Below are 26776 nucleotides of genomic sequence, written 5' to 3'. Positions count from 1 at the left end.
TATCTCAAATATTGATGAGAAGTCCTAAATTATTTGGATGATAGGTGAAGATCTTATGGCAATTTATCACAGCATTTTTCTCATTGCTCAGTGCCTGTGGAAATTGCTGTCACTGAGGTAGCAAAATTATTTCTCCTGCAAAAGGACTGGAATTTGAAGCCTTTGGGTAGGACAACAGAGTCAGATTGTGAGCTCTTGCTTGTTTCATCTTTGCTTGTGACTTTCAGCAGCTGATACAGAAGAGGCATGCTGGCTCTAGAGCTCACTGAACCTGTACCCATCTGATGCTTCTCTACAAGGAACTGGCTTGCTCTCGTTTTGTGCATCTCCTGGCTCAAATGTGTGATGGTAGAGGTACATCACTGTTAGAAAACCCAGGCATTCAAAAATTCTTGAGTGTTTCTCACCCCCAACCTTAGACAGTATCTGCAAAGGAAAGACTGTTCTTTCAGTGGTGCTTGCTGACAAATGCTCATTTGAATGTAGATGAGCAGAGCAAAAATTGTACATCACCAGCCTTTTAAATGAGGTACCAAAAAGCAGGCATGATTAAAAGTGGTTTTTATGTGCTGTTGCATGAGAGATGCCACTACATAAGGTGAATCAATATGAAGTCCAGACAATTACCATTCAAGGAAAGACTACCTTAGTGCTATAGTGCCCTCGTTGGTGATTTAAATTGATATGCTGACAACAAAGTATGAAGAGGGTGTCGGGGGTGAGCGTACTTTTCTGCCAGCTACACAGATGATGACAGTCCTTGGGCAGGAGTGGGCTATAGGCTTGAGAGGACAGTGTTCTTCCCCCTAGCAGGGAGCTGTTGCAGCTTCCTTGTCAGATTCCTCATTTGCCACTGTGAACCTCTCCCCCTCCTCTTGTCTCTATTGAAGGACAGACTTTCAGGCTTTGTCTACTGGATGGTCCAACCGATAATTTTTTTTAATAAAATACCTTGTGTGAGTAGTGCTGCTTGTGTACGGATGCCAGAGAATATATGATAAAAATAAAAGAGGAAAAACACAGGGAAGTGGTATATACAAGCAGCATGCAAAGTTGTTCAGAAAGCAAATTGCATCATAGAGACTTTAAACTGCACAGTTTGACTCAGACTTGCTAGACAAATGATAGAAGCTGTGATTGTTATCAGATGCTAACCTAAAAATTAAGCACAGTATAAGCTTACCCTAAGGTGAGCTTTTTGGTTTCTGTGTGTAGGGTGGAAAGGATGTTTACATTTTTTCATTCCCTTGTTGTTTTCCTTAGTATACATTTACATTTCCTTGTTTTGTGAATATAGGTCACAACCATAGAATACTTTTGAAGTACTTTTGATCACGAAAAATTCACAAAAAGCCTATAGAAAAATGTTTAAACGTGTGTAATGTTATTGCTGATAAGTGAAGTAGATGCCTCAATGTTTTTTCTAGGTGGAAGTTTTTCCTGTATCTTGAGGGGCAAATAGAGATTAGATGAATTTTGTAAGATCTTTATCATGTCTGATGTCTTCAAATCGATGATGCTGGCTGGCTGGAGTGCAAGTCACTCCATTAAGGAAATGTCAAGTGTAATTTGGGAGGAGATGTGTTTTAAAACAATACATGCATAAAAAATAGCATAAGGAATTTGCCTCTGGGCTGCTTTGAGGGTGACACATTAATTGTCACAGATGAAGAGGTAGACCCCCCTCCAAGCTCATGATTTCACTATTCATGATTTATTAGTCTTGCCACTCATTAAAGGAGGACACATGTGCTGCTCTCATAGCATTTCAAAGGTGATCTGTTTTATCTAAATATTTTAGCAACTAACTTGTAACCTTCTAAGATCTACTTGTACCTTTACAGTACTTCCCCCAGATGTTCTTTCATTTGCTTTTTAATTAAGTAGCAAGTGCAGTTTGCTTGGTTTTGGCTTTTTTCTTTTTTTTCTTTTTCTTTTTTTTTTTAAGAACTGCTGCTTTATGATAAATATTGATTCTTTTTCTTCTCTTTGTCAGGATGTACTGAAACACAGACAGTTAAACCAGTGGTTCTTATATAGTACATAATAAATCATATCTTGTCTATTTTTTCCCTTTATGCTTCCTGTTCAGTTTATCCCATTCAGCTCTGTAGTGAGATCAGCCAGATGCTGCTGTTGCAGCAGAAGTAACGCAGTGACAATGTGGCATGTACTCCCCTCCCCTCCCCCCAAGTTTTTATCACAGCTCAGTAGGTTTCTCTGCCAGTATTCATCTTGGTCTGCACACTCTCCGTCTTCTTCTTCTTCTTTTTTTCCCATTTTCTTTTCTTGCTCACAAGCATTCTTTGCTTTTTAGCTGAGAAATTCCTCCCTTGTCCTGATGGTGATGACAATGATCCTAACTCATGGGTTTAATTACAGGGAAAACAAATGATGCTGCACAAGGAACAGAAATGAAGACCTTTGTTATGGCTTATCTCTCTAAATCTTAAAAATGACTGCCTGGAGATCTTTTTCATTGCCTCCTATAGGCATTTCTGTCCAGATTTTGTCATTAAAGCAGAATGCATTGAACTGTAGATCTGTAGGGTGCTAAGAAAACACAGAACAATACAAGTCTGAGTCTTTTACCCAGGCATGACTTTGGTCATTGTACTGCCTCCAAAACTAGAATTCCTACATTTCTTTATTATTGCTATAAGGTGTTCTTGCTTGGTAATGTGCTGAATAGGAGCGTCACAATTTCTTTTTTTCTCTTAAGATTAACTGTAATTGAAATGCTTTTTATTAACTCTTTACATGAGTTATTTTCTCCACTTATAAGACTTGGAGTCCATCAATATTGTCACAGGTTTTCAGAAATTATTGGTCTCTGAAAGAGTGACATGCCATACTAACTTTGCTCCTTCTGAAAGCTCTGAAAAATGCATCTTAAATATCCTTCTACATCATATCTTGACTTTATTTGCATTAAAAAATGCTGAAAAACAGTACAATTCATCAGATACACAAGCTGAACCAGACTTGCTCCAACAAACTCTACCTCTTTTCTGTTTGTTAGTGGTATGTTTCTTTTCTTCAGAAGCATAAACATTACTTGTAGTGGAGTGTGTGGATATATTTAATGTCTTGGCCATATGAGAGCCCCTCTTTGGCGTAATCTATGTAGAAATGGTGCAGCTTTCATTCAGTGATGTCTTCAAACTACATTTTTCAAATAGATTTTTTGCTGTAAATGAATTGGAAATGATTCTGTGTCACAAACACAGAATGAGAATAGAAAAAAAAAAAATCCAGAAAATTCCCCAAATCATTTTAAACACAGTGAGTATAACTGAGTGGCATTAACTTAAAGAATGGAAGACAACATGCTTTCTGTAAAGCTGCTCTAAGATCCACACTATTAGTCTGTTAAACAAGGCTGGGTTATGCTGACAATTTAGAAAATATTTTATGTTGCTGACACTGTGTTTATCAGAAAATTAAGAAATATTTTTGAAGCTTATGAAAATGGTGCATCCAATGTATGGGAGATACTCTTGCAAATTTGCTTTAAAAGTTTAAGGTGAAAAAATAAATTCTAGGTATTTGCAGAATAGATTTAATGACCAGAAAAGCCAAGCTATATTCAAAGATGTGCAAAATACATCAGGCAACCAACTGCATACAGCTAATGCTCTTACCAAAATTGTATGTATGTTGCTTTGATAGTAATGCCCCCTGCTTATATCCATGGAAACTACTGCAGATACAAAGAACACAATAACACTATTTGATAGAGTAAATTCTCATCTGCAAAACACTTTTTCAACATAGTCACTACCATTAGTTATGCATTTTCACCAGCAGTGAACAAGAGCCTGCATACTACTCTGCTAAAAATCTACGTGAGTGGAGGTGACCCACTGTCACTGTTGCCACTACTGAAATGCACCACCCACTGCCTCACTGTGCTCACGTCCACTGTTTGGTCTCCATGAATGTTCAGCAAGTGTCAATGAATGTCAATGGGTGAATTTTTTTTTCTGCATGGAGGAATTCAGCGACAGACTTTTTCTTCATACACACTTCCACGTCAGACACCATTTTACACGACTGCCCTGCTGCTGCCATCTGTCACACAGCAACAAAATGTAACAGAAAATTGGTGGGAAGGTTCAGCCTCTTCTGCCATACCACCAACATCTGCCTCTGACGTTGTGGGCCCAGCAGCCCTCATATATGTTCACTTTTTTTTTTTTTTGCATTGACTTCTAATACAACATCAAAAATATGGCACTATGTATACACTTTTACAAAATCTTGTATATATTGTCTGTTAGGAGTTAAATTGTGTAAAACTGATTTTTCTGTTGCAGAGCGCTTCTAAAATTGCTTAGTTGACAGTACCTTTGGGATAAGGTATTTTCAAAGTTTTAAAGACTAATCTGAAATACAGGCACTGTGTCTTGTTTATGCTTGGAGCATATGTGTACAGAGAGTGTGCTATACTAGTTTTGCATCTTTCCTTTTGGATTAATTGCAAAGTGTAGTTTTCATTATAAGTGGCAAAAGGTGGTAATCATAACAATGGCAGAGACTGACTTGGATGCATTTTTTTTGTACGTGTTTCATGAACAGTAATTGTAGAGGTAACCAAAGTATTTGGGAAATCTGCTCTGGTCAGACTGAGTAGGGCTCTGATCTTCACATGTATGTCTAATTTTAGTACTGTGCTTTGTCAGGATTTCTTCTGCAGGATTGATCTGTTAGTCCACTAAAGCCTTTACACAGTTAAACCTGTCTTCAGTACTGTTATTTATAAGCATCAAGAATCTGTCATGGGCAGAAATTACATTTTGCTGGAACTCAGCAAGGCTAAAGGTAGCTCTTGCCCCGCAGTTCACAATATACATACTGGTGGTGTATTTGCAGCTGCCTGGGAGCTTGCCAGTAAGGGCTTCTTTTGTGGATTTGCAGCTGCCTGGGAGCTTGCCAGTAAGAACTTCTTTTATGTTTGAGCAGAGGGAAAGGTCAAGCTTTTTGGAAGTACCATACTCCACTTGGAAACTTCTTAAACAAGCCAATGTTAATGTTACACTGTGGAGATGCATCACTTTCTTTTTTCTTTTTCTTTTTTTTTTTTTTTTTTTAATAATAAAAACCACCTTCTTTGAAGCTACCAGTACACAGTAAAACAAAAATTAAGGGTTATTGTTAACTTTTTGTTCTGTGTTATTATTTTCGGGGGCTAATTGGTTTCAGTCTTTTTCTTTGTTATAAAACCCAGAAAATGGCTTGTTGTGAAGGACTGCACTCAAAAATGTTCAAGGAAGCCTTGCTCTGACTTGTGGGATGCCACAGCTTTCCAGTTGCAGCAAGGCCTGGACACCACCAGGGCAGCTGCACCCAGTGTGCATCATAGGGTGGACTGGGTGGTTTATTCCTTACTCTTTCATGGCACTTTGTTTGAGTGAGAAACACTATGGGATTTGCAGTCTCCTGTCCTGTTCAATCTCCAGCACTGCTCTTTTCAGCTTTGAGAGGATAACAGGCAGTGTTCTGTAGAAAGAACGATTTTTTGTTTCAGAAGTAGAGTGTGAGGATTTTGGGGTGAGGAAGCCCTAAGCAAGGCAAGTCAGCTGTGCTGTCTGGCAAGAACAAGGGTTTATTTTAGAACATGTGCTGTTATTACTCATGCTGTTTGCTAAATATGTGCTGAGAAATGCCTGCAGACCAAGGGTCCGCAGTTGGAAGTGGTTTTAAACTTTGACTTCTTGTTCAACTGAAATTTCTCTGTAATGTTTGTATTTCTTTTCATTTGACACAACAGCATCTTTAAATTGATCATCAGCTTTGGTAGGTAAATGAAATGATGTATGCAGGAAGCACATAGAGAAGAATAAAATAGCCTACAGAGTAAGATTAGTCTGATTATGCCATTATTTTTCTTGCTGCTACCCAGCTCACTTGTGACCCTTCTTTAAAGGCTTGGCTGCCTGAATGGTTAATACTAGAATGAAAGCTTTACCTTTTCCTTTGAGAAACAATAACATTTTCACATGACATAAAACATCTGCTGCCTTCTGCACGTGTTTTAGAGACCACATGCTGAAATGTCAAAGTGCGAGTCAGGAGGAGGAGATATGCAAAAAATGAAGAGGCGGGATGAGGGATGACCCTGGGGTGCTGAATTCCTGGCCTAAAGATGAGGTGGCATGGAAGGTAGCACCTTGTCCTGGCACAGGCTGCAAGTGGGGACTGAGGCTTGTTTTGTTTCCGCTTTCCTCTCTGAGGATGAGTTCACTAGAACTCATTAAAAGTATGTATAGGAAAGAAGGTGAGAGCTCAGGAACAAGTGGAATGGAGCTTACCTGAACACACTGTGTTCCTCTAAAGGTTTTGCTGCAGGCTTGCATCTGACCCTTTTTATACCCAGTGATCAGAAATGAAATAGGTGGCTGTTGTTTTCACTCTGAGACTTGACTGCACTTTGATCTACATATTACCTACCTCTGCTGTTGACTTCTGGAGGATCTAGTGCCAGTGTAAACCAGCCTAAAAATCTTCCATACTTGGAAGTATAATTCCTCTCTTTCAAGTCCCTTTGTGTCCTTTGCAAAGGTGGCTGTTTAGATTCAGGAAAAAAAATAGTTAATGCTCTAAAGGTAAAAAGGAATTGGTAGACCTTCACAGGTAACAAATATTCTGTTTCACCAAACATGCTTTTGTTCTTCTATTATGCTTTTTCAAACAGCTGGCCCTCTAGTTTCAATGTGGTGTTATATATATCTTTAATTTCCAAATATTTAATGGTGTTTCCACGCCTTAGCTGTGGTATACTGCAGCCTCTCACAATGACAGTTCATTGTTTTGTATAAATTAGTAGAGGAAACTGACAAATCAGAAGGAAGTAAACTGTGTTGTGACAGTTAGAGACACGAAAAGATATTTTGGAGTGGTGAATTTTAATGAATGAGATGGCAATGAGCTCCTACCTCAGCTGATCACTTCAAACTCCATACGTGCAGCCCTAGGAATGCAACTTTTTTGGTTTTCAGTTATCTGTTATCTTAAAGTTGTCTGCAGCTGTGTGAAATATAAAGTTTCTGTCTGGGTAAGCAGAACTTTAGGGATCCCTGAGAGGCTTATATCACTATGACGTTGAAGAAGCAGTTTCCTCTTTTTTTTTTTTTTTTTTTTGAAGCCCTTAATGCTTGTGAATCTGAATGTGTGTTATGTTTAATTGCAAGATCTTCCTTCTCTTCTTCAGATGCACTAGTGCTGAGGCAAGTGTTGTATTACAGTGAACATTAAATTTACTTGATTTTACATTTAAAAATCATTAGCCTGAGTCTTTGTAGTGTTCAAGTAAAGACGGTTGATTCATTGGGATGATACATTCTGTGAGAACCTAGGGTATGGATATTCTGCTGTTACGGTACTCCATCTTTGTATTTTCCGTATTTACTGCTTGGAGAAGATACTAGCTTATATGTACAAATGTATTTCATACAGTGCTTTAAAGGAGAATTTCCTTTCCATTTTGAATGAAATTAAAATTGCTAAGTGTCTGTAGTATCCTAACTTCAGGTCAGGATGTTTAGTGGACTGTGAATGTGAGTGAGAATCTGTCACTTCTACTAGAAAATTTCAGTTGAGTTTGAACATCTGCAATTACCTCTGTGGAGGTTCGAAAAAAAGCTGCTTTGGTGAAGCTTTGCTAAACTTCTCCACATATGTATTGCACAATGAGAGATACTTATTACTATTTAGAAATGAATACATGAGCCCATAATATATCTAACTTTTAGCTAAAAAGAATGAGTTTCTTATATCCTTCTAAGCCTCAGAGAAAAAAATTATTGCGTAGGCTCATGTCCCTAAATCTGGAAATGAAGGCAAAGTGAAAATTAGACCAGTTCCCAATAGTTTGCTCATGCTTTTACCAACTCTTTTTTTAACATCGTTAAATTCTAAGTGTGAACATATTTTATTTAACAATGTGCAACAGAAGGCATAGGCTTTTCTTTCCTTTTTATAGCAACCCACACTTTCCATGTACTTGTGGATATTGCTGTGAATTGTGTTTCCCCCATAAGAAGATAATTCCCAACTGTTTTGGAGGGGAGGAAGGATGAAGGGATATGCACTTATGAATTCCATTTCAGTTGAGATATACTGAGCATGTAGTTTTTTTTCTTGTATCTTGTCTTCTTTCTAGTATTTCTTTCTTCATTTAGCCAAAATGCAATTCATTAACAAATTTCAGTTAATCAAAGTTAATCCCACAAGATTTTGTAGAAGATGTGAATGCGATGCTTTGCACTCTGCTTTAAGATATGGGCATTTATTTTGCCACATTAGCATTTTAGTTTGGCTCAGGAATTAACTCTTGAATTGTACAGGTGATCAGGAGTCTGGGCTGACCATGTCCACCCTTGATCCATGTTGTGGAACAGTCCTGGAGTGCACAAACTGGATTCCTTTGAGTTGACACAAAGCCAGGAAGTTCATGCCTAGAGCATACTTAGAGCACCTCGCCTCCCAGTCCCTGCTCTGTCATGAGGCTGGATTGGAGGCAGTCTGAAATATAACTCCTAACACCTGTATTGTTCAAGTGTTGTGTCATTAATATTGATATTAATGGTGTTGCTCTACTCATCCGTTTCTGGTGGGGAATGTGACTTGATAGCTTAGACGTAGTAAGGGGGTGTCTGGAGTGTCCTAGTAATTGAGTAAGTGCAGCAGTACATGTTCACCTAGCTTGGATGAACTCTCTGGAAGAGTTTTTGTTTCTAGCCTTTGTTAAGATTTTTGTTGAGTTGTATCAATGTCTCATTAGGAATTTTCTTTTTGGTTTTGAGCAATAATATCAAATCAAACAACACTTATTTTATTTGAAATAACTAGAACATTCAGGTTTCTGGAGCTCCTCTTAGTAAATATTGGCAGTTGCCAGCTGACTGACACTGGTGAGTTGAGTAGTTTATAATTTAGGAATGTAGATATCACAGTACTGCAGATAAAGCACAAGTATTCATTATTAATGGCCACTTAAGCGTAGTTAGCATTTATCTTGCGTTAGCATCACGTAAGACTCCCTTGTGAAGCTTGCCTTAAATAATTCCTTATATTAGCTGCTTAAAAGCCTCCTGTATACGAGTTTTGCTTCTATTGGTCCTGTGACTTCAGATACCATTGTAAACAAGTGCACTTTTGTTGGGCTTGTGACTCTGGTCATAACATCTGTGACACTACTTGAGCATCATGACCCCTCATTTGGGACTTGCTGCTTTAGAACAGTATGAAAAAGTTGTCTTATGATAATACATCAGAGTGCAAATGCAAATAACAGCCAAGAAGGCAATGGTGCAGCTTAGTCATGTGGAGTCTTGTTCTGCAAAGTGAAAATGAAAAAATAATAGAAGTAGTTTACTTTCTTAGTGGTTTGGTATTAATGTTCTTCTCCCTGCTGACTATGTATTATTATATGTATCTTATTAAAAAACAAGATCAAGAACCCTCATATTTTAAACATATTTCTACAAATTCTTAAAGTCAACCAGCATAAATCTCATTCAAGTACTTGTATCTTCTCTGGAAAGAAAAATAAAGGACTTAAAGTGAGTGTAACTTGACATTTCCCCTCTTTTACCCAACTGCACAGATGCTATCTCACTCTGACCTTGTGTCAAAGTTCAGCCTGGAAAGAGTTATTTAATAGTCCTTAGAGCAGTGATTTATAATGGAGATAGTGATGTCATTGTCATTTTAATGTTGCAAGTGTCATTCCTAACTTCTGTTTTTTCAAGGAAAAAGTTCTCTTGAACTGTTCTAATGTAATTTACTTCATACTTCAGTGGGGGTTCAAAGATAAGTCCAGCTCTTTTTGTTTGCAAGTATAACTTTTAGCCATATTCTGGGTTACTTTATGCCATACGCACTCAATTATGTTTTTTGTTTTTTTTTTTTAAGTAGCTTATTACTTGAAGCTTATTACTTGAAAAAGGTAACTGTAATATTGTCTAGGGAAAAAAATGTCTTTCTGAAATGGAGGAATGAATGCTCAGTTTGGTTTGTTCCGTATTTGAAAATTATTTCAGTCTTTTGATTCTTGAAACCTAGAAGTTAAAGAATTGCAGTTGTAGCACTGCCAAAATAAAAGGACCTTTTCATCTTTTCGTGACTCCAAATGCCTGACTGTAATGGAAGTGCTTATAAGGAGGCAAAGAATACAAATCGACCCAATATTTGATCCTATAATATTTGCAAGCAGTCAAGGATGGCCCCCCTTCTTTTCTTACTAATAGGGATCCTTGTAACCTATGAATGAGCATCATTTGCACCATTAAGACACAGAATGATAGAATGGCTTTATGTTAAAATGGGTTCTTAAGATCATCTAGTTCCAACCTCTGTGCCACGGGTTGCTAACAACTAAATAAGGCTGCCCAAGATCACATTCAACCTGGCCTTGAATGCCTCCAAAGATGGGGCATTCACAGCCTGTCTGGGCAGACTGTTCTAGTGCCCTACCACTCTCTTGAGTAAAAAAAACTTCCTAGCATCTAACCTAAACCTACCCACTTCTAGTTTAAAGCCATTTCCCCTTGTCCTATCACTATCATACCATGTAAAAATTCAGTCCTCTTCCACTTGTAAGCTCCCTTCAAGTAAGTACTGGAAGGCTGCAATGAGGTCTCCTCGCAGAATGTATCCCCATTCCCAATCATTACAGCCAGTAGCTTGAGTGCAGTTTCATTGGCTGACATTCACAGCTGCTCAATGCTGAACAAAGCAATGTAACCCATGAAATTTGCACCACAGATGTAGAAAAGAGACTTTCGGAGAGACAGTTTGGGATAGCACTGAAAGACTCCCATGCTGAAGATCCCTGATTTCATGATGCAAGATTTGCTAGTATCTTTTAAGTTCCTTGAGGATCACCTCTGTCAGTAATGTGTTGCATTGCTATTGTTTCTCTTCAGTCTCTCTTTGTATTCACTGATAGCAGCATTAATCAAGGATCTCCTTTGTGACTGCTACTCTATAGAATATCTGATTCTCAGATGAAACCCATCCTTTACTCTTTTATAACTTCAAAGTCTCACCTGAGCCAGTTATTGTAGTGAATGTTTCCTTTTGTGGCTGGAGATCCATAGAGTTCCAGGCCCTCTGGCTGGCCTATTTTATTCTTTTTGTCTAAGGACAAGGTCAGGCTGAAAGTTTATCTTAAATTCTCTCTGGGGATGACCTTGGGAACTGCTCTGCCACACACAACAAATAAGCTTGCTTTTCTAGAAGGAAATTCAGTTATTCAAGGTTTTTGGTTTTTTTTCCTCCATTGTGCGTGGATTCCTGATCTGCTATTTTGTTGTGCTTTCAAACTCCTTAGTAACTAATCTGTGATTTGCAAGAGGTGACAAAGAGACAGACTCATTCTTTATTTCCTTGTGAAGCAGTGAGAGGGAAGGTGGTCAGTTTTCAGGCATATCTAAACCAGGACCCAGGCTGATGCAGCTCAGAAACCATATGCACTCTGCAGTAACTATGGCACTTGTGTTCAGCATTGAGAGATTTCTGTGTAACTGCCCCAAATACATCATGTTTATAGGGTTCTGGAGTAGTTAAAATGTCTCCTAGGAAAAGTATTAGCACTTATGGGCTTACAGCTTCAAGCACTGCTATGCAGTGTCTACAGTAGAATGCATGAGGTGTAGGGTGCTATTTACTGAATATCTTCATGGTTATTGAACACTTTGTCCTGGTGCTTGCTTGTTCTGTCACTGTCTGATTTTTAACATATTTTAATTTAAATTTGAATTTGTTTGTTAGACTGCTGCTGCAAACCTCTAATCACTTTCAGTGTTACCTGTTAAAATTAGAGGACAATTATAGCTGCAGAAAAAATAACTTGTTATGACTGTTTATCTCGTGATGTAATCCTGTTAATGTGTTAAATTTAGTGGAGAAAAAGAAAGTGCTTTAACTGTTTAATTCTGCTTGCCAGTAGTGGAAGAGAGGGACAGGTAAGCTGAGATATTGTGCCTGCGTTCCTGGTTTTATGTTGGATTAAAGATGAAATGTTACTCTTAGAAGAGTAATTTTTATTTCTTTTCTTTCATCAAGTGGAAAGCAACTAGTGAAAGATATTTTTCTGCCTTGAGTAGCGTGCTTGAATGTAGCCTCAGATTTCTGTGCTTTTGGGCATATAGCCTTTTGTATCAAAAGCCTCCATTATGAGATATACTTGTTTATGGAGAGGAAAAAAAAAGTGAAGAAGAACATTTCTTCACAGAAGTCTCATCACTACTTTCATATCTGTTGCACTGGCTTCTAGTGGAAAGTCTTTGGGAGAAGTTAAATGGACTAGTAGATCAGTACATTGTGCTAAAATGAAATTAATGACGTTAGTGTCTTCTATTTGTGAAAGATTGCAAACATTGCATCTTTGACACTGAAATACAATGCCATTGTATGGGAAAGAAACATGTAATTTGTTTTTTTTTCAATAGCTGATGAATGAACACTGGACTTCTCCAGGCCATGAATAACAACTGACGAAACATGTATCTGTTTTCTGACTTATTTTCCATACATGCTCTAAAACTCTAAAGAATAGTAGTATTTTCTGAATTTATTTAATTAAATACTTGTTGAAAGCCTTAGTATTCTGAATATGAGAAGTAACTGCATTTTTTATTCTGCCTACGTGGTTGTAGGCAGAAAACACATTTTCATTGTGATCTGCTCTTTTGAGTAGACATGCAGGGATTTAAAGACTGCACCATCCTGTGAAGATAAATTTAAGGAATATTTTGCTTAGTCCAAACTAGCTTGATCTTCTAATATTTGTTAATGTTTTTTAGTTCTACAAGGCAATTTTAGCATTTTTCTTAATAAATAAAATTAAAAGCTTTGAAGGTTCTCTGGCATTCATATGGATCTTCCAAAAAGGGAAAATACACTGGTTGCTTCCATGGAGACTACAACAAATATAAAAAACACAATAACACTGTATGACAGAGCAAATTCTCAGCTACAAAACACTATTTTTCCACGTAGTTACAATTGTTAGCTATGCGCTTTTACCAACAGTGAATAAGAGCCTGCATGCTGCACTCATAAAAATCTGTATCAGCCAAGGCAATCCACTGTTTCACAGCTTCTGTGATGCTGTCAGTGCTAGAAAAATATTTCCCACACTGTCCATCTTTCATTGCCCCACACAGGTGGAAGCCAGAGGGCACTAAATCCAGACAAAATGGTGGATGCGGTGGACAGTCTAGTTAAGATTGGCAGCGTGCTCCATGGTCTTCAAACTGTTTTGGTACCTGGTATTATCGTGTTGCAAGAGAAGGGTTGTCTTCTTCTCTGGCCTGACTCTGGAAGTTCAAATTTTCAGCTTTGTCAGGTTTGCAATGTAGTGGTCAGAGTTTGTGATGTGTTCATATCCCAGGAAACCCAGAAGAATCACCCATTTTCTATCTCCATAGACCCGCACATCACTTTATTCACTGAGGGATGCATCTTGATCTTTTTCTTTGATGGGGAATTCTCACGTCACCAATACATGGACCACTGTTTTGACTCTGGCTCATAGTGGTTACACCACGTCTCATCACTAGTAATAATGTGATAGTCATGTTCTGCCTCATATTGGTTTAATGGGTTGTGACTAACTTGCATGCGGTATAAGCACTATGTGGCACCATCCTGGCACAAACTGTGCAATACTACAATGTTGTTACCATCATTTCCAATGCACTGAAGCCAAAATTCAGCCCTATACACAGTTACCTGGTCACAATCTGCTGATTTGTGTGGATGAGCTGATTGAGATGCTCTTTGCTTTGTGGTGTGACAGTTCTGCATGGCTGTCTAGAACATGGCTTGTTTTCCATATTGCTGTCACCTCTGGTGAAATATACCGCCCACCACCTCACTGTGCCCACATCATCTGTTTGGTCTCTATAAACAAACATCAATTAATGGAATTCAATGGCACACCTTTCCTTTATACACACATGTATATCAGATGCCATTTTGCTTGACTGCCCCTCTGCTGCCATCTATGCACAGCAACAAAAGGTCGTGGAATACTGATAAGAATGCTCAACCTGTACTGCCATGCTACCAACACCCACCTCTGACACTGTGAGCCACTATAATAAAATATGAGGCATTACTTTTGGAGCACCTCTCATATAGTTTTTAATGGCTTTGTAGTTGCTGACAAATGATCTGCTTGGAACGTTAACAAACAAAGATGCTGTTAGTAGCCTAATGAAATACTGGGTAACATTTACCTTCATTCACAGTGAAGAACCCATGGTCTATCAAAACGAATTTTATCTGAGGCTATAATAACAATTTAGTCAATTTCAGTTAATGAATCAAGGAAATCATATACAGAGGTTACAGTCCGCATGTGAATAGGGGATTTTCATTACAAGAAGCACCAACAGAAACAAAATAATGGTGTGAGTGGTAATTTAAAAATGTGCCAGTTGAACATAAAATGACCTGTAGAATCCCTATGTATTTACTCTCACAGCCACTGTAAGTCTTCCCTGGCAGACTATTTAGAGGATGAAAAATTACTTTGTGAGTTTGAATTTATATTGTATCTTCTGAGAGCAATTAATTACTTAATAGTCAGAAACCAAGCATATGGCACTTAATTTTGATAAGGGTAAGTTCTTGTTCTAAGTAATTTTATTGGTAGTTATTTAAAGCAGAGGCCTGATATAATTTGAGATAGGGATAGGTAGAAAATTTCCTCCTTCCTGCTGTCAGTTTTCTTGGCAAAATAAAATCCCTTAGCGAAGATACCAAAATACATTAATAGAGGTAGACCTTTTTGCTTACATGTCTAGATATACTCTAAATGCAAGCAATAAAGTTCTGAGCATTTTTTCCCCTTCACTTTGAGAATACACTACATTGTAAGACACAGATGTTGTCTATGGCCATTCAAGGTAATTTGTGCATTATTAGTCACAAAGTTAATGTTTTCCAGAATTTGAAAATTAAATATAGTAAGAGGTGCTGAGCACAGTCCATTGTGACGATTGTGTTTTCTGTGTCTTGTTTCCCCTCGACCCAGGTTGCTGTGGGGAGTACAAAATACTGCTTTCTGGCTTATCATTGCGGTGACGATAGCTGTGTTTTTACCAGGAGTATCTGCATGGCCAATGGATGCAAAGAGATTCTGATGTATTTAGAGCCAAACATGTGGAAATCCCTGATGACTGGATCTTTGAGGTAGTCTGGGAACCAGCTGAGTGTGTACAGTGTGTTTGTTTTGGGCTTCATACTCATGGAAGAGTTAACCCATAAGCTAGAATTTCTGCTGCTTTCACTCTGTCCCAGTCAGTAACAACGTCAATGGCACCTCATTTCCTGGAGAGCTGGAGACAGAAGGAATTTATCATTGTTGCCAGGATATCATTAGTGTTGCCATGAACCCTAATCAAATAGGTTCAAGGTTTCATGCTGGTGTGATGAATGAAGTACATGTGGCTTACATCGAGAAGGAAGGTTGATTTTTGGGCTTGGTTCTCAGAGCGTTTCCTCTGTTCCTATCAGCATGACTTCTCTTGTGCCAGTTTCTTTCCACGTGGATGCAGAACTCTTGCTGTTCTGTTGACACTTTAATGATGGGTTGGGTGTGCTCACTAACAAGGGTGATAAAGCTGGGTGGTGTGCTGTATATTGCTACCAGATGTGACATCAAACAGCTGCACAATAGCATCCAGAAATCGTAGGGGTGGAGTAAACTATCAAAGACTCCTCCTGCCCTTCCTCTGCAATGTAGCAATCGTGCATCTGCGTATCTCTTTTCTGGGTTACCAAGTCTCTGGAAACATCTTACCTTCCTGAAGAGCATTAATTCAACCTCTCAACCTCAGCTTGCCTCTGTTGTCACCTTACTCATTCTGTTATAAGGGATGATTGAGGATTATTTCACAGTCTTCCTCAGAGTAACGTGTTTGAGCTGTGGTGTTGTGGGTTTTTCCTTTTTTTTTTTTTTTTTCTTCATTTGATGTGGATAAGGTATAGGGGTGGAAACATGTGAGTACTTGGGACAACAAGGTTTAAAACCTAATGTGATGAAGAACACAGGGCAGTTGGTGTAAATGTACCTCCAAACTGTCACGTAAACTAGAGAACCAGAGGCATTATTTCTAACTGATGGACATTTGGAAGTGTCACCTGCAGTGAGCTGTGCAAGCAGTTTCTCAAAGACACTTAAAATATGATAAAATCTTAGCTTCCCTTATAATAGCACATATCCTGAATTTCCTTCCTGTTCCTTAAAACAAAAGGGCAGAGATATGGCCTTGGTGGCCAGATTTAATCACAGTCCCGGAATCAGCTTACACCTTTTAATGAAGTTTATGATGTGAACTTGAAGTGGGGAAATAAAACACTATTGTTTGCTTGGGGATTTTAGTATGCAATAAAGTGGTTAGTACTTTTCCCTTAATAGCATGTCAGTCTCTGATGATCAATTTAAGTAAAAAACATGTTGCAGTGTTAGCAAAGGAATAAACTCTTCTTTTCACAAAGTTTCCTATAGGTAAGAAATAATGCTACTCATACCATGCAATGTGCAGCATTGTGTCTTGAATCTTAAGTGTAAGAGTTTTACTATAGCAAGGAAAAATGAAAAAGTAAAGATGATCACTGTTATTTATTTATTTGTTTGTTTATTTTGCTAGCCATATGATTGTCAGTCCGTATTCACTGATGTTATTCACAGCTGTTTTACCCACATGTCTCTGTGTATTAACTTAATGTGGTTGGTTTTAAGATAAATGCTAACTGAAAAAGTAAACTTAGAACTATCTTGTCTTGACATCATAATTTCCACCTCCCCGGTCAGTAGTAAGAACTCACAAAATTCAGTAGCATGTCTGTACCTGTAAGGAAGTGTAGAGAAGATTAGGCGAAAACCAAACCAAACCAAAAACCCACAAACACCAAAAGTAAAAACACAACCAATGAAGAGCTTCTACACTACAGAAGCCCACAAGAACTTATCTTTCTTTTGCAGTGACATCAAGTGTATGATTAATGCATTTCAGTATTTGTGCTACTCTTCCTTTTTCTTTTTTTTTTTTTTTAATCTAACAAGTAATTATATGTATTTAGTTGCTGTAGCTACGCGAATGCTGGGCTGATAAATTGCAGAGTTAAATTTAAGTAAGGAAAGGAGAAGTTTTTGATGTACTCCAGACTTCGGGAGCTACTAAAAGTAAGCAGTTTAGATGTGTACAGCTTAACAAAGTGGCAATGTCGACATGCACTACAAACTGAAAATGTATTACAAAGTTGAATTTCTATTAATTAGTGGTTGAGGCTTTTAAAATAATTGATTGTACACAGAAAGAGTAGTCTGGAGATTTAACAACCGAGCATCACTTTTTGCTGTGTTTCTCTTCAGCAAAGATATGTCACTGTGCTTCTCCCACTCTGACTTGTGGCATTGGCTTGGATGATGATACCAGAACTGGGAAAGGCTGTCAACTAAAGCATATTTGGAAGCTGCTAGATAGTGCTGGCTGTTACACCTCCCTGCCAGCAGTCACTGCACAGAGGTCAGAGCTTGTGAATGTATCCCTTCAGTGCAAAGTCCAGCACCCTTAGGTTGGATGGCTGCTGGTGGTGTTGGAGCACATGTGCAGCTGCTTGATGGACTTGGTTTGCTGCTGTCAGAAGCCCCCTCTCTGGTCACACCATGCAGTGATTTAAGGCTTTAACAACCTTCTTTCACATCCTCCTCCTTTCTTCCCTGTCACCATTTGTGAACAAAGAACAAAGCTTGTTTAGAAATTGGACTGTAAATGCTCCTCAGCCCTCTCAAAGCGACTATGTTTGGTCATAAAATGCAGGACAGTTATGTCAGAGGGGAAGAGAACAGTTTTGTGGTTAAGCACAAGGCTGACATCAGGAGGTCTTGTTTCTGTACTACAAACTTCCTGTTTATCTCAGTCTCCCCACGCTTCTATCTCCCATTATGAAGCAGAGGTGATCATGCTTCTTGTCTGTTTTGCCACTTATCTGAGGCATGGAGTCTTTGTTGCCCCATCTGTAGGACAACTTGGCTCTTGCAGTCAGTGTTGTATTCTCACCGGACAGTATGGGGCAAGAACATCACGTCCAACAAGCTGGTCAGGCTGTGAAGGAAAACAGAAATCCCCTTTTAAAACAGAAAAGGGGATTGTCACCTCTAGGGCACGTACATGAAAACACAGCCTGGGAAAGGAGTGGAAACATACTACGTGTGTGATAATGACTATGACTTCTGGAATAACTGAGACATGGTGGGAGAGCTTGCATGACTTGGGGGGCAGCAGCAGATGGCTCTTCAAGGGTGGAAAATAAAGGTAGGGGTCCAAGGAATCATTCTTCTAAGAACATGTTGAAGCAGTGGAGCTCTTCTGTGGGACATCTGACAGGCAAGTTGACAGCATGTGTATCGTGGTCAGTAAAGGAACAGAGACACTGTGATGGGATTTTTTTAATCGATCATCTAAGAAGGAGGAGGCAAACAAAGCTTTTAGACAACTTAAGGAAGTCTCTGGCTCAGAGGCCAGAGTGACCTGAACTGCTTTGAAATTTTCCAGTGACATGTAAGTTAACCAGAAGAATTCTAGACAGTATCAGGATTAATTTATTGGTACAGACATTGGAGGATTGGAATAAGTGTGTCACCTAATTGCATCTGCTGTTCACTGAGAAGGCAGAAGTAGTTAATAGTGTGATAATCAATGAAAGCTTTGGCTGTAGTGACCATCACTGTGACCTTGAAATAGGACTGTTCAAAGTCCATAGGGGAGCAAGAAAGGCATGTAGCAGGGTAACAAAGCCTGGGCTTCAGGTAAGCAAACATTAACTTCTTCAGACAACTGGTATATAGACTAACACTGGAGATCTGAAGGATAAAAGATCTCATGAAAGCTGGCTGGTCCTGAACCGTGCACAAGAATAGCCCATTGTCATGTTAGGGAAAATGAGCAGATGTATCAGGAGAGCAGGCTGGTTAAACAGGGAACTTGTTACAGACCTCTAATGCAAAAAGGCTGTTTAGAAGAGGAGGAAGCAGTAAAAGAGGAATTTAGAACTGTTCATGCATGCAGGTCTTGTATAACAAAACCACAGTTCAAACAGAGTTGATGTGTGCAAATTAGGGGTCATAAGAAGAGTTTCTGCTGTTACATCAACAGAAAATGCTGAATGATGAAAGTGTGGGCCTGCTGCTGAGTGGAGTGGATGAATTAAGGGCAGTAGGCACAGAGCAGGCTGTCACTCATGGCTCCTGTGCCTCCGTATTCACCAGTTAGGCCTCAGAGGTCTCTGTGCTTGGTGAGAGTGCTCAAGGAGGACAAGAAGCCCCAAGAGAGCACAAGGACTAAGTCAGGGTTACTTGAGAGAGCTCAACCTTCCTAAGGCCAGGGAGATGGTGTCATCACTATTCTTGGAGGGTAAGCATTGTCTGAGCGATCTATTTCTAGAGACACACGTTCCTTGCACACTTGAGACCTGGTCAGTTTGGCATGAAGCTGTTCTCTGCAGTCACCATTGACACCAATATCTATTACAGTTTTGAGGTGGGCTTGGTGCAAAGCCCCTCCATTTGGGTCTGACCTCTTCTTAAAAGAATGCTTGAAGCTGGAGCAGCGCTAAGTGTGCCATGTTGTCCATTTTCACAGGAGCAGGGAGTGAAAGGCTGATCTTGCCTTTCATTTGTGTGATGCCATCATCTTCTCACTCCCTGTCCTCAGCCTCTCTGCACTGTTTCCCTGTGCTGGCAACGAGCTGCAGACTCCTGCTACAGAAGATTGTGTCTCAGAGATTGATAGAACTTATGCTGGGAGTTCGTAAAACTGTTTGGGAATCTTCCTAGTGTGTTCTGGTTTAATCCAGCAGGTGACTAAGTACAACACAGTTGTTTGCTTACTCCCTGTCCTTCTCAGTGGAATGGGAGAGAGAATCGGGGAAAAAAAGAACTTCTGGGTTGTGATAAAACTATTTACTAAGACAGCAAAATGGAAAAGGATAATAGTCATGACTATATATATATATACATATACATATATTAATGTATGTAACATGTGATGCACAAACAATTGCTCACCATCCACTGACTGATGGCCAGCTAGGCACTCAAGCAGCAGAAGAAAAGTGAGATTAACTTCCACCCCCTTCCAAACTCTTTTCACGTGATGTCATGTGGTATAGGATATCCCTTTGGCCAGTTTAAATCAGCTATCCTAATTCTTTTCCCGTCCAGCTTCTTGGGCCCTTCGCTATGAATGGCCTTGGCTTTGTACAACACTGCTTAGCGGCAACTATAAACATCGGTGTGTTATCAACATTGTTTTTCTCCTAGAACCAAAATATAGCATTATACTAGACACTCTGAAGAAAACAACTCCATCTCAGCTGAAACTAAGATACAGTGAGAGGCTTTGCAGTGTTGCGAGTCACTGATATATGAGTCATCACTCTGCCTTTACTTGCCAAGATTGCTGTGCTAAGGCTGTGGGGCTTAAAGTCCAAATTTTTTCACGTTTTCTCAACGGGCTTCAGCAGAATTGCTGCCATTTGTCGCTTGAGTAACTATAATAAGTTGCATATCTTGGGCTGTAGTTAAGGCTCTCTCCTGACTTCAGTATTGTTTTTAAAAGCTATTTTTAAACTGCAAGGCCTTTAAAGACCTTTTGTAGAGCAGTGTAGTAATAAGGAGCTCTCCCTCCCCCAGGGAAGGATGGAAGAGGGAGAATGGGGTCAGGTCTTCCTCAGAATTACAGCATTCCTGTGTGTGCACAGTCTGTGGAAAAATAAATGAATTGGAAGTGGGTTTTTCTGGTGCCCCTTTCTCCACACGCTGAATTCTTGATTTTTTGAATGCTGTTCAGATATCTGTAATGTTGCATCTAACAGTGTTTCCTGATAAATTTGAAGCATTGTATTAATTTATTTGTAAGTTTCTTGCCTCATATGTGCCATTATAGTCCTGGGAATTTTCTTCCAGCATTCCTGCCAATGTCTTTAACATTTGTTTTACTCATAAAAATTCATAACGGATGTATTTCCTGGTTTTAAACTTTATAATAGGAAGAAAGGAACCACAGCTTTCCCATCTCAGCAATAGCCTGGAGCAGGATATGTGGCACACAGCAGACTTTCACCAGAGGGAGGAAATTAACTGGCTCAAAAATAGGGAAAGTTCACCAGCAGTCATTGCTCTTCATTTATTTTGAAGTGAAGCTTTGAATTTCCAAGCAAAGGGGCAACTTGAATAATAAGGAATCACCCCATGTATTAATATACAATGTTTAGATACCTATGTTAACTGCAATGGCCTCATGTATTGCCAGTGTTATCGCTGAACTTTTCCTTCCCTTTTTAAAGGAATGGCCTGTTAATACTATTAGGTGAAGTACTAATGCATGTTGTCAAGGTCAGGTTCTGCTGCTTTTCCAAGTGGCATGTGGTAGAAGCATTCTTACTTTATTCAGACACACCCTGTTAGTTTTGCAGTCCTTACTCTATTTGGTGCCTTGAGAAGTGAGATTGAGCAATGCTGAGACTTGTGAGATGTTCAAGGCTATGTCTTCAGCTAAGTAAAGAAACCTTCAGCAGTTTTTTTTTCTAAACTAGGTATAGCCTAATATTAATAAATAAATAAATAAATAAATAGTAGTATTATTGTTAATGAAAATGTTTTACTCTGAAGAATCATCAGACTAGTTGAGGGAGATAGAGTAACTTACAATAGCTGAGTACTTTGGGATGGGGTAGAGGAGTGTTTTCTTCTTCTAAAGTGAAATGTGACATAGTTGGCTGATTCTGTGATGCTGAGTGCATGTAGGCAATGCATTTAGATCTATATGGACAAAGAAAATCTGCTTCATCTGTTAACCTCTATCCTAGAATGCAAAAGGAAAAGAGTGAGATTTCTTTATTGGGGAGAAGGTGGAGGGAGCAATCACTTGAAATGTAATATGGTGTTAAATTTAGTGTAGCATTTCAGTATATTAGTGCTTACTGTGATAGTGATTCTTTTTTCTTTATAGTTTGTAGCACAGAATTTATCCATGGTATGCTACAGGTAAAGGTAATTAACTTATCTTGATGACACTTTTCCTTGTAGCACTAAATTCGTTTTAATAGACTACATATGCTAGAAAGAACTCTTCAAAAATAAGAGGTTCATGTTTTAAAAACTGCCTCATCCATTTCCTTCTGCATTTTTCCCCTTCTCATTCAGATATCATTTGGAGTGTGACTGATGAGACCTTCATTTGTTCTAGCAACTTTTTGCACCTTCATTCCTCCCTCATCAAATGGTACTAGCCGCTTTTCTTTTCCCTCCTTGTCTTTCCTTATCTTTTCCTGCTACCTGTTTTTGTGTAGAAGACCCAATCTTGACCTCCAGTTTAGAATTTGCATTGCTTATTACCTGGGAATGCAGCAGGTGCTGCCCTGACAGGTTCTACTTAATTGACAGTTGAGTACTAATTTCACTGTTTTTCTAGAACAGTCACAATTCTGACAACGGTACTTGAATGAGGGGTTTGCAGTGCTCAGGAAACTGTTATTATCAGTTCTGTTTAACAAGTCTGACCATGTTTTTCTTAGTTCAACTGCATATCAGACTGGGTGAAACTTCATGGCAGCAGGGGTTTCAGGTTATTTTAGTATTTTGGAGTATTTGAATTATGGGACTTCAGTTATTCCTTCCAATAATTCTAAAGACAGTAGATTAATGGTATAGCAAACAATGTATGTAAGATTTACTAAATTTTTATGATGTTCTGTTAGTAATACTAGGGAATAAATCACAGTCCTGGTGAGATACAGTCTGTAGAAATCTGCACATGCAAAAATAAAATATTTCATGGACATCTTGGACATCCTATGTAAGATAAATGAAAATATTTTTAGTTTCAATACTTTTATTTGAGAGTCTTGTTTTGTTTTCCCTGTGCTTTTCATGCACAAGGAAAGAAATTTGCCTTTTTGAGTTCTGTCTGCATTATTACGCGTAGGTGGTGCACTTCTGCCACCTCCTTGGGAAATTCTGAAGGGTGGTTGGGAACACCCTGAGGAATCCAGCTGATGATCTAACTGGTATATTTCTCGTTGTTGCTCTTTTAAAAAATGAAGTACATCAGGTAAATATGAGAGAAAATTCATTTGTGTAGTCACATCAACTGGCAGGAGCCTCACCACTGCAAAATTTCCACAAACCTCTCACCTACAAGACTTGTCACAGCTTATAAATGAGGTATGCTGGGAAAGCTGTTCTCAAATTCATGTTTGAATCCTTTCTGTCTGGGGTTTGCAATCAATGTACACAATCTTACAGCTCCAGTTGAGAAGCTGTTTTAATCTTGTTTATTTTTTGTGATGAGGGGAGATGTCACGTTGTAATAAAGCTATGCAATCAGAATGATTGTACTCTTACTTGAACTTGCTGTTAAAAACCAGAGCTGTTAAAATAAGATTGTGTATGTATGTATGTGTATGTCTATATCTTTATAAATATAATCTATATAATTAAGAAAAAGTTGAGAACACAATGCTACTCTTCATTGACTTCTAACCTTTACTGGCTTTTGGGCAACTGGGTAAAGCAAGTGTCACAGTGAGTAATATCATATTAATGTGTAGCTTTGGTTTTAACTTTTTTTATTTCCTGTAGCCCAAAATAATGGGAGGATTTCATGCGAGACATAAACTATCAAGCATGGGTTGCTTGTCATGGTGGATGACTGTGAAGCAGCTGTAAATCTGCTGCTATGCCAGCTTTACATTTAACTCAGACATGTACTGAAGACCTACTTATTGCAAAGACTTCGGACCCTTCTCTCAGGTTAATTTCTATAGTTTTACATTTACTCATTCCTGGATTAGAACCCATAAGCAGTTTGATAGCGGAAGCTGCATTGTCTTCTTCCCAGGGAGCCTCCCGACTTCATAAACCAAATCATTGTATCAGGCTCATTTAATCCTGCTTGCCATTCTGTAAAATGTCACAGGATCAAAAAGTGCCATTCTGGTGTGTGTGTGTGTGGGTCTACTGCCCCTTGGGAAGAGGAGAGGTGTGGGTTGAGGCTCTTGCAACATCTGTGAACTGTAGGTGGGCCATATTGTCCACCTAGCACTTCTCCTCGGAGGGCAGATTTTTCTTTTTTTTTTTTCATCCCCACTTTCTTTTTTTTCTTTTGCTTTTTTTTTTTTTCTTTGAGGTTATTTTTAATGAAAAGGATTTGAGTTGTTGCTGTGTTTTCTCTGAAACTCCAAGTTTGGTGGTGTTTCTCTGGAGTTTCTCTGAAACTCCAAGTCACCAACAGCATGTGGTGAACAGTCTTACAATTTGCAGCTGACAAGGAGTTTCCATTTTCTCCCTCCCTGCTCCCAACTATGTGCTTCTTACCTTTGGCTGACGCTCACCAGACCTGCTTTCAGCTGCATTCGCTGGTTGAATTTGCAGAAAAGCAATCCAGGAGAAATAGCTTGGTATTTCTCTCACTGCTGTAGTGGGTCAGCATCTTGTAGAGAGCTGGCAGCAGGGAGCCAGGGAGGAGCAGAGACACAAGGCTGAGGGTTTACAGGGAGGAGAAAAGGCCTTTTTTCCCCCTGAAGCAGAATATGCTTGATTCCCATTTGAGCACTGTTTGAGGTGCACAAGTCATTCTGGAGTTTTCGGAAGGATTCCTTGAGTGCCTTGCCTTAAGAGACTTGTGCAAAGTGTCCAAGGAAAACTTGTGGTGGAAAAGAATGTGAGCATAGGCCCTTCTAAGTCCCAGAGGTGAATAACCAGCAACTGAACTGCTTTTCCTTTTGAAATCCTTTCTTTGATGGGAGCATCAGTTCAGCACTTCAGATACTGCTCAGACACAATGTCTGTTGGTAGCAGGGTGGTGGAGAAATGAGGAAGTGTGTCTGGAAAGGTTGTAAATACACAAGTGGTCAGGTCTGGAAGCTGAGTGGTATCACACTTGACTTTGCATACAGACATAGTCTATAACAATAACTGACCGTTCTGATGCTACACTAACTGGAATTTTTATCTTTTATTTTTTTTTATTTTTTTTCTTTCCCCAAGGCAGCTCACAACTTCTGGACTAGCAGGAATGGGCAATTTTTTTTTTTTTAATTTTTTTTAATTTTTTTATTTTTTGCCATGGCTGCCTACTGCCACCTTTCCTCATTAATTTTCAGGATGCGGTCAGTGCCTGCGTTTGGCTTGCCCTTACACAGAAGAGTGTCTCTGAGACTTGGAGTTCAGATGAAGGGAAGAAAGCAGCAGGTACAGTTTAGCTAAATGAGCCTTTTCCTTCACCCTGTTGAGGAAAATCTGACAAATCTTACAACCTTCAGGTTTCCTTGCAGTAAAAACCTGGTTGCTTGGAAGATTTTTCTCCCTCAGTTAAGCAGCTCTCTGGCTCATTGTCAATACTGCTGCTTGTAGTTACAAATGATGTCAGACTTCAGAGCTGCAGGAGAAGCCCTAGCATGAACTAGAATAGTTGTAAACATCAATAGGGCTTTATCTATAGTGATCTGTGTTGAACGTGGCTTGCTCTAAAACTGCAGTTCAGGTGCTCTATGTGAGTTTTGACTGAGCTGAGAAAATATATTGTCTTTAAACAGAATAAGTTTTGTAGAGCATAAAATAGAAGAAAAATAAATAAGTAAATAAGGGAGGAAACAAACAAAATAATATGATGAAATATGCAACCAAGGAAAAAAGCCTGTTAGAAGAGGTAGGAGGGGAAAACAAAAACAGGTTGACTCCTCCATAAATGCATGATTACTCTGATTCTATATGCTTCATCTTTTCCTCCTCCCACTACAGTGTGCCTGCTGCCTTTGAATGTTAACCTTCTGCCTGAGCTGCATGTCACTGCTGCTGGAGCCCTGTTCCTGCCCTTGCTCCCTGCATGTGCCTCTGTTGAGCGTAGGGCTCGCAGCTCAGGGAAGCGCAGGGTGATCAAAGCTCTGTAGTGCTGCATCAGCACACAGCAGATTAAGAATTTTAGTAAATTTCTCTCTTGCTCAGAGAGGGGAATTAGCTCACTCCAAATTGACTGGATTTATGGGAAATCTGTGCACGCTGATGTATTTATTCCCCCGTGTTTCTGGCTGTGCTTCTGACAGGTGCTGAGAGAAGATTTACAGAAACAGCAAATATTTGCCAGAATGGTGGAAATATCTGAGGATTATATAGGCGTGACTGTTTTTTATCATCTCTATTTTAGTTCTAGCTTGATAACTTAAATGCATAGACTTGAGTCTGTGGACATTTTTTATCTACTTCCCTGTTGAATTTTATGCTGGTTTCATGACTAAATGCTACTAATGGTAGGCAAGTGCAAGTCTGATATATACCCTGTTGTCCACTTTTTAGTTATGATGAAATAAACAAGGGAGAGTGCAGAACAAGACTACAAATGGATTCACCGCAGCAGAAAAACTTGGGTTGTACACAGATAACTTGAATACTGAAAAAAAGTGTAAAAGAAGAATTTCTTTATTAATCACTCAGTCCATATTTCTGCTTCTTTCTGCAAAAATTTCATTTTTTAAAAATACTGTTTTGTAGAGAGACTGTACATGACTAGCATTTAGAGAAGGTCCAAGGAGGCAAAACAAAAAGACAACACTTAGATAAATCATTCTGGATATCCAGATCAATAATTGTAGAAGGAAACAGCAATAAAAGCGAACCATTGCCTTTCCCTCAAGTTTCCAGTGAAATGCATAGAAATCAAAGTCTGTTTTGCAATGTATCTGGGAGGTTAACAAA

General features: G+C 39.0%; 1 long non-coding RNA gene across 50 annotated transcripts in view; it reads left to right on the top strand.

The window, feature by feature from the left end:
* LOC124417794 overlaps positions 1-26776 on the top strand; it is a 320851-nt gene that overhangs the window by 31057 nt on the left and 263018 nt on the right. For 4 of the 50 annotated variants that reach the window (XR_006936178.1, XR_006936142.1, XR_006936144.1 and 1 more), the window contains exon 3: positions 25189-25276. The exons of the other annotated variants lie outside the window; for them this stretch is intronic. This is a non-coding gene — a long non-coding RNA (uncharacterized LOC124417794). The remainder of the gene's footprint in view (positions 1-25188; positions 25277-26776) is intronic. 50 annotated transcript variants of the gene reach the window in all.

The sequence above is a fragment of the Gallus gallus genome, chromosome 2 (genome assembly GCF_016699485.2).
Source record: "Gallus gallus isolate bGalGal1 chromosome 2, bGalGal1.mat.broiler.GRCg7b, whole genome shotgun sequence".
NCBI lineage: Eukaryota > Metazoa > Chordata > Aves > Galliformes > Phasianidae > Gallus > Gallus gallus.
The sequence above is the reverse complement of the archived record's forward strand: the minus strand, read 5'-3'. Positions and strand labels throughout refer to the sequence as shown.